Source organism: Ochotona princeps, chromosome 1 (assembly GCF_030435755.1).
Source record: "Ochotona princeps isolate mOchPri1 chromosome 1, mOchPri1.hap1, whole genome shotgun sequence".
In the NCBI taxonomy this organism is placed as follows: Eukaryota; Metazoa; Chordata; class Mammalia; order Lagomorpha; family Ochotonidae; genus Ochotona; species Ochotona princeps.
In genome coordinates this window covers 81,813,559-81,821,940 of record NC_080832.1, presented here as the reverse complement: position 1 = coordinate 81,821,940, position 8,382 = coordinate 81,813,559, and the positions used below count along the sequence as shown (strand labels likewise).

The following is an 8,382-nucleotide window of genomic DNA, read 5'->3' as shown; positions in this document are numbered from 1 at the left end:
TATAAAAAACTTAAATTCACAAAATCAGTCCCACGCCACCTCAACCTGAATTTTCAAGGGTCAATCAGGTCTGTAGATTTATCAATCTTAGCTGTTTGTTATCATCAGGCAAATTTAGAGAAGAGAGCAAAGCTTCTTCAAGTGTCTTATTTAGACTGCGTATGCCACTGGGGTGAGTCACCTAATAAACCGAGTGACATCAGTTGTAATTCCTCTAACTATAATTCCTATAAAATTAGAGCCGAGGTAAAGAAATGTGGATAAGGGGATACATAAAAATCATTTAAAAGCAAGAGGATATAAGGTATAACAGGTAAGGATTTCTGAGTAGTGAGATCACTAAAAGTAAAGACATGTACTATGTGTTACCATGAACCCAACATCTTTATAAGTGCTACCAGCAGTGTGACTCCCTTGATCCTTGCAATCACAACTTGTAGCTCATTTTAAGCTTTAGGAAACTGAGGCCAATCCGCTGGAAAGAAGCAGAGAATTCGAGGTCCTACTGCATACAAACTGGCCTTATAGGCCACATTTTCAATCACCATGTTAACTGTTCTCTTAATAAATTCTGATGACATTATAAAATTGCTCAAGGCCAATCATGCCTATCCAAGTTACTGCCTAAAGTCTGTAAGCCAATCAGTTCATAATGAAATGGATGGTTTTTGGCTTTAAAAAAATCAAATGGCCATTATCATGGCTTAGTATATACTAAAGGTTTCAGTCTATATTTAAATCTTTCAAGAATATTCACTTTTGTCCAGCCCTGGACTAGTCCAGTGATTTCCAGGAGTTTATAAACCTGCCAGTCTACTAAGACTGATGAGCCAGAGTGGATATAGACTGCGTGGGGATTACCAGTTAGGTTGAGTTGGTTGTTTGAGGCTTTTGTGAATGAGACTTGAAAAATTTGTAAACCTAGAACCTGCTTGACAAGCTCTCTCTCCCAAATAGTTTCACTCACCTTTACCAAAAAAAAAAAAAAAAAAAGGCTGACAGTAGATGACTTTTCCCCCTTAAGTCTTTCTCTGGCAAAAGAAGGGCAACAATCATCAAGTGATAAGGTCTGGTCAGCCTAGCACATCGGTCCCTTAGTTTAGAACCAACTGACTCATGGAGCAGCTATCAATGAAAAAGACATATTATGGATTACAGAATACTTTCATTTTTTAAAACAACTTAAAATAGATATTTTTATGGTGTGATATTTCACACAAATATCTCTCATATTTTCACACAAATAATTAAGTTTCTTGTTTCTCTTGCAAGCCAGATGGAGCAGATATATCCACATCTTCTTACAACAACCATTACCATTGCTGATTTACAGGGAGCCCTCTGAGACCTGCTTGTACTACCCATAGTATCCACCGGCTCCAACCATCTCATAATACTGCAACATTTTTGAGCTGACAGAGTTTGAAACTCAGGTTCACCACCGGTTTCTTGATGTCTTCTGTCTCCTGGAAAAGCCTCAAGCAGTTCTACGATGTTGTCTTCACAGCAGCATCTCTATTGGCTAGTCGAGAGAAGATGAAGGATATAGGAACACAGGGCTTGAAAATATTTAGATCAGAGTTCAGAGATGGGCTTAATTTTTTTTAAAGATTTATTTTATTTTTATTGGAAAGTCAGATATATACAGAGAAGGAGACAGAGAGGAAGATCTTCCATCCGATGATTCACTCCCCAAGCAGCTGCAATGGCTGGAGCTGAGCCAATATGAAGCCGGAAGCCTGGAGCTTCTTCCAGGTCTCCCACATGGGTGCAGGGTCCCGAGGCTTTGGGCCGTGCTCAACTGCTTTCCTAGGCCACAAGCAGGGAACTGGATGGGAAGCAGGGCCATCGGAATTAGAACCAGTGCCCTTATGGGATCCTGGCACATGCCAGGCAAGGACTTAAGTCACTAGGCTACCATGCTGGTCCTGGCTTAATGTTTTTAAAGGACTCTGAGAAATAGCTTCATCCCTAAGTAAGACACACAAACAGGCAATGTGCAATTTCTTTTCATTTGCTATTTTAATAATTCTGTCTTATTCCCTTCCAAATTCTTCTCAAAAAGAGAACACTTTTCAACTTAGAAATTTCCTTATTGCTTCATCTTTCTTCTCGTTTTACTTTAAAGATACAATGTTTTCTCTAGTGTACATCTGATCTCAACTGGAAGTTAACTCCTATATCCAAACCAATGTTAGCTGTGTTTTATCTAAGTCTATTCTGGATCAGTATACCTTTTTCCAATCACTAGTAAGGCTTCAGATAATACCAGCAGCAGAAGCAATTTATTTGATTGCATCTCTGTTGGCTCCACTGGGATTTCAGTTTCATTATTGAGCCAATAAGATTATCATCCGGCTGGTATCACACTTACTCATTCTGTCTCCTAAAAGGAACTTGTTGTGTTATATATTGTTCTTAATCTTTCTTCTAAGCAGAAATTTTGGGTCTAGACTTTAGGAACAGAAATTATTTCCGTATGCCATTTTATGCAATCTTGGGTACTCAAAATACTAATAGGCACAGCACAAGCCTCAAATAAATATTTCTCAGTCACTGACTCAAATTTTATCATTCCATTTCACTTGTTTGGAATTTAATTTGAATGCTCTCATTTCAGATAATATTTCACTTACTTATTTAAATATAATCAATAAACAAAAGACTACAAAATTACACCAGGAATTTCACATATCCATGTCTTTTGTTTGGGATTTCAGTCTGGAACACAATTTTGGCACCGTTAATATTAGAGATGGTGCTTCAGACACTGGAACATCAAACATTTATTAGGTGGTCCTTCTACTTCAATGAAAATTATGCCATGGGCTTCCACTGCTCTGGCAAAGCAAGCTCCCATGCTTCAATCCTGGGCAGGCGGGGGATAAGGCCCTAGGTTGGCATGCTGTTGTGATGTGTCCGTGGACCAAATTTAGGGACCTATTCATGCACTTGGGTGCTGGGCAGGTTGGCAGAGCTCCAAGCCAGCACGCCACCCCACTGGAGACTGGGATCAAGAAGACAGGTTCAGGAACCCACACACTGTGGGCGTGGTGGCTGTGGATTGCTCAGGGAATGGAAAATGGAGATGTGTGTATGTGTGTTGGTGTAGGGGGCACTGCTGAGAGAATATGTTATAGATAAGAAATAACTTCTGGGGGATTTCCACCACTGCCCAGGCACTACCCTTGCAGGTAAGCAACGTGGCTGAGACAGAGTGATTTGGACGGGGAAACCTGGAAAACTTTTCTGGGTCAAAACAATACACCTGTCCATGTGGAAGACCCAAACTGGGGGAGTGGGAATTGACGACTACTAACCACTGTCCACTGGAACACCTGAGAGGTAGGGCAGAGTGACCTGCCAGGCAGGGCTCGACTACAGTGTCTGCTGGTGAGTGTCTGAACAGTGGATGGGTCACATTAGACTGGCCATGATAGTAACCAGCACATGAGAGAACTGTGTCACCCTGTGTGTGTGTGTGTGTGTGTGTGTGTGTTACCCACTGGTTTGCTCAAGAACTGGAAATGGTGTTTGGCCAAGCTGGGCATGGCCGTGGAACTCACCAACACTCATGCGAACTGGGGTTGGGAACAGGCTGGGTCCAGGTTGCAGCATCTGCAGACATACCCAAGAATTGGGTGTGGGGTGGATCAGGCTACAACATCCACCAGCACACATAAAAGCTGAGACTGGTGGGTGGACTATGCTGACATAGTATACACTGGCACACGTGAGATCTAGGTCTGGGAATGGGCTTGGTGGGAGAATGTGGGGAACTCCTCTGGTGGGCTCTAGTTCTTGCTGGAAAGTCCATGAGTCAGGGTCAAGTGTGGGTCAGACCAGGAAATGCTGCTTTATTTGTCAGCAGGTGTGTGATTGGCTCAAGGTGGTGGGGCAGACCAGGCAGTGCTGTGCCAAACTGTAGCAAACTGGCATGCTCAGGAGCCAGGATGTGTGGGCCATGCCAGGATAGGCTATCATGCCTACCAGTTTGCATGAGAACCAGGAATGAGGGCAGGCTGCAGTACCCACCAGTGAGAGTTAGGACTAAGGGCTGAGCCAGGCCATAGCTGCAGCATCCAATGGTAAGGGCCAAACTGGGGTTAGGCTATGACAGGCTGGGTTGGAGAAACCATGTTTGCTGGGAGTGGGCCTGGTAGGGGAGCTAAGGGGATAGCTCTGCTGGACTGTGGTTCCCGCTGGTGAGCTTTCAATAGCTGGGAATGGGGGCAGACTTGGCTGATTTTGGCTGCAGCATCCCTGACGTGTATAGACTGGGTCCAGGGGTGTGCCAAATTGGGCAAGAGCCAGAGTGAGTGTGGGATGGGCTGGACTAGGTTGAAGCAGCTGCTGATCCTCATGAGAGCAGTCTGAGGATGGGTCAGGCAGGGATGTACTGTAGCACCACCAGAGATGGAAGAGATGTGGGTTGGTCTGACAAAATCAGTGTCAGACGGTGAAGATCAGGACTAGAGGAAGGCCAAGTCAGATTGAGCCAAACACCCACCAGTTGGCACAAGCTCCACAACAAGAAGCTGGTCTGATAGAGGAGCTTGGCAAACTCCCTGTCAAGATGCAACCCTGACTGGTAAGCCTGAGAACCAAGGCTAGGCATAGTCCATGCCATGCAGGGCTACAGTACCTGTCAGTATACATACGCATCAGGTCTCAGGGAGGGCCTGGCTGGGCCAGTCTGCAACACCCACAGGCAGGTGCAAGAGTCAGGATGGAGTACAAGCCAGGATGGGTGGGGATGCAATGCATGCCAGTTCACAGCAGGGATGAGATTGGGGGCTGGCTGGGCTGGGCTAGATTGCACCCTCCAACATGAGCTGGGACTGGGGACAGGCTGGACTGCAACACCTACTGGCAAATGCCAAGACAAGATGGGCCATGCCAGACTAGGTCACAGCACCCATTTGCATACACAAGACCTCAAGCCAGGAATAAGCCGGTGGAGGTTGTGAGGGTACCCTTGCTGGGCCTCTGCTCCCACTGGGGAACAAAGAGCTAGGACTGGGAGTGGCAATGGTGGGCAGGGCTACAATAACTATTGGCCTACATATGAGCTGGGTTTGAGGAAAAACCAAGCTAGGACAGGCCACTGCATCTGTTGGTGCATGCAAGAGCCAGGATAAATGTGACTGGCCAAGCTTTTTTGCCGTATCTGCTGACAAGTGCCAAAGCAGAGTATAAGGTATGTCAGACTGGACCACAGTAATCTCTAAAAAGTGCAAGATCTGGGACTGGGAGTGTGCCTAGTAAGGAAACTGTGGACACTCCTCTTTTCTGCAGTTCCTGCTGGTGGGCATGAGAGCCAAAGTTGGGAACAGACCAGGCTGGACAAGACAATAACACCTGTCAGCATACATGGTGACTGGATCGTGCAGTAGGGTGGGCTGAGTTAAGCTACAACACACACAGGTGTATATGAGAGCCTGAATTCGATGCAGCAGGAAATGTACTAGTCTGATCTACATACTGGCACACAGGAACCAGGGTTGGAGGCAGGCCTGGTAGAGATTATTGAGGATCACCTCAACAACACTGCAGTTCCCACTGGGGTGCATAAAGGCCAGGTCTGTGGCAGGCTGGGCTGGGCTGGGCTGGGCCACAGCACCCATAGGCTTGCATAGGACATGGGGCTGGAAACAGAACTGACCAGACAACTGCATTCAACAGTGTATGCATAAGCTGATGTGGACGAAGGACTGAACCGGACCCTGTACTGGCTGACACATGCAAGAATCAGGTCTGGGGTCATCACAGCTGAAGCATCTTGAGAGACTCCCAAACTAGACCACTGAACTTAAACTCTGGCTACAGGGAAGATCATAGGATTTGTGGTCCAACTTTGGAACGCGTGTGTTAGAACTGGGCCTCCTCAATTGCTTATGCCCATGTGGTGGACAACACACCCAGGTTCATATTGGGGAGAAAACGGTCAGGTTTTTGGTTGGACAACTCTTCTGACAGAGCTTTGGCTTCAAGCGTCTGGGTGAGCAGATGCGCTAGGGTGGTTTCTTTCAACCAATGGAACTCAACATTTTCTCAACTTTGGAGCAACAGAATCGACAGTGTGTCAGAATTATCAAAACTATTGCAGCAATATCTTCAAAACATTCTTCTCTACTTGAGGGCTTCTAGGAAGACATCAAGTGGACATTCCTCATCCCCGGGTACTGACGTAGTTTGGCAGATGGAAGCCCCCGCATCCAAGATGCAAGAGAAAAGGGAACAAAAGGAAAATTGGAAGCATTTGTCCCACCCAGCTTTCCCCATCCTCAATCCTCCCCAACTTAATCAGTGGTCCTCATAGGTGTACATACTTATCATCTGCTTAAACAACATTGAAATTTTTTTTAATTAAAAGAATAAGAAAATGAAGCCATAGATACTCTGACAAAAAAACCTACCAAAAAGGGAATTTGGTATGAGGTACAAATAACATTCTGCCCACTATTTTCCCCAAAGCTAATTTGTGAGATGTATTATTTTTAAATGCGATACTTTTTAAGTTTCAATTCTAAGTTAAAAATCTGATATGCCAAATTAGCAGTTTCCACCAACTTGGGGATTCAAACGCCTCACAGGCTTTACAATCTTTTGCTTAGAGACTGCTTTTGTAGGAGCCTGAGCAGCAGCCACTACCGCCTTGTAAGATGCCTGCTTAGTCTTTTGATTTTCTTGGCAACCCGATAGCTTGTATTTTTTTTAGATTTATTTATTTATTTATATTTATTACATTGCATTATGTGACACAGTTTCATAGGCTCTGGGATTCTTCCCACCCTTCCCCGTACCCACCCCCCATAGTGGATTCCTCCAATTTGGTACAATATTACAGTTCAAATTCACTCAAGATTCTTTCATTGCAAGCATATACCAAGCATAGAATACAGCATCTTATTGTCCAGAAAAATATCATCCCGATCAATTAAAAGCCACAACATAACATCAACAACAATTTACAACATTATGGAATTATTTGACATGGTATTGAGTAACCAATATGTTTTAAAAAAATGCAAGTTCTTAACCACATTCTGTGATTACTTCATTGACATTTCAATTTTAGTTTATATACAACCGGCTGCTATACACCTTAAAATGGCTATAGGGTACTATTCAGCTGTCTTGTGTCTATTTTCATTTTAGTATTTAGCAGTTTATAGTGTTGAAGCATAATTTTACTGAATCTGGCAGATTTTAAGATAGTCTAAACTGTCTTATATATCTAACAAGGCATATATCAACAGATGAAGTGCAGAACAGTTTTAGGAGGAGTGTGCAGAGAAATCTTCAATACCCTAGTGAGGAGTAACTAATCTTTGTGTCCTACCTAGTAAGGTCTGAGTGTGTCTATGCTGACCATTTCCTGTCTGGTTCTAAGCTTTCCTTGTTGTTCTCTAATGTGTGTGTGTGTGTGTGTGTGTGTGTGTGTGTGTGTGTGTGTGTTTTGGGGTGGCGAGGCTCTGGAGCGACCCTGATGGTCATTGCCAGACAGAGTGGCAATGCCTCCTCTCCCTACTCCCGAAGTATCAATCTCAGAGTTGCAAGATGAAGATAGCTTGTATTGTTTAGCCTTCCTAACTTCAGGCTTCTGATTTCTCTCCGCCATTGTATCAGCAAGAGATTCTGGGATTTGGATGATAGGTTCTTCTCTTTTGAATATCTTCCTACTGCCCCTTACTTTTCCTGCAGTAGCAGACAGTCCAGTTTATCTGCAGAGAATTGCTCTTGGAAAGAAAGGCAGACTCACATTTTGCTTAGGAAACTGGAAAACCTTCCTGTTAGTCCTGGCATAGGACCTCCCATGACCTGGGCAGATTTTGTACCCTCTGAAACTGCAAAGTTCAACCTTCATGGTAGTTCTTCTGAAAGAGGAAAGATGGCAAAGGAAAATGTTACACTCTTAAAAATGTTGCTTAAGTAAGTTCTTTCTCCCTCTTCTATCAGACATGCAATGTTTACAAATAAAAAAGCATATATAAGGAAACATACACAGGCCTCATGCTGAGAGGGTAAGGGCGTGAGGGAGCTGGGAATGAAGTTGGTAAGTTGTAGAATTGAGGCTGCAATCCATGTTTGTCAGGATATTCTGTTTGTCTACTTTGAACTGCTGCCACTCGGACACTGCTCACTGACTCCAGAGGGGCCCATGCACACATATGCTTACAGGGATAGTGCTTACAGGAAATTACTAATGCAAAGCAGATATAAAGAGATCAAGCCAGTCCAGACCAGCAGGCCCTGTGTCTGCATGACCATACAGCAGTTCATAACATACCAACATCCTATTGTAGAATTGTTTGCCTAATAATTTTCTCCCATTCTAAACTAAACTGCCAGTATTTCTTTGAGCTTGAGTAAACATTC

At 44.1% G+C, this 8,382-nt stretch overlaps 1 pseudogene; it reads right to left on the bottom strand.

Annotated features, from left to right (window-relative positions):
• Positions 1 to 6,555: 6,555 nt before the first annotated feature.
• On the bottom strand, positions 6,556 to 7,870 carry LOC131481279 (large ribosomal subunit protein eL24-like; annotated as a pseudogene).
• Positions 7,871 to 8,382: the final 512 nt, after the last annotated feature.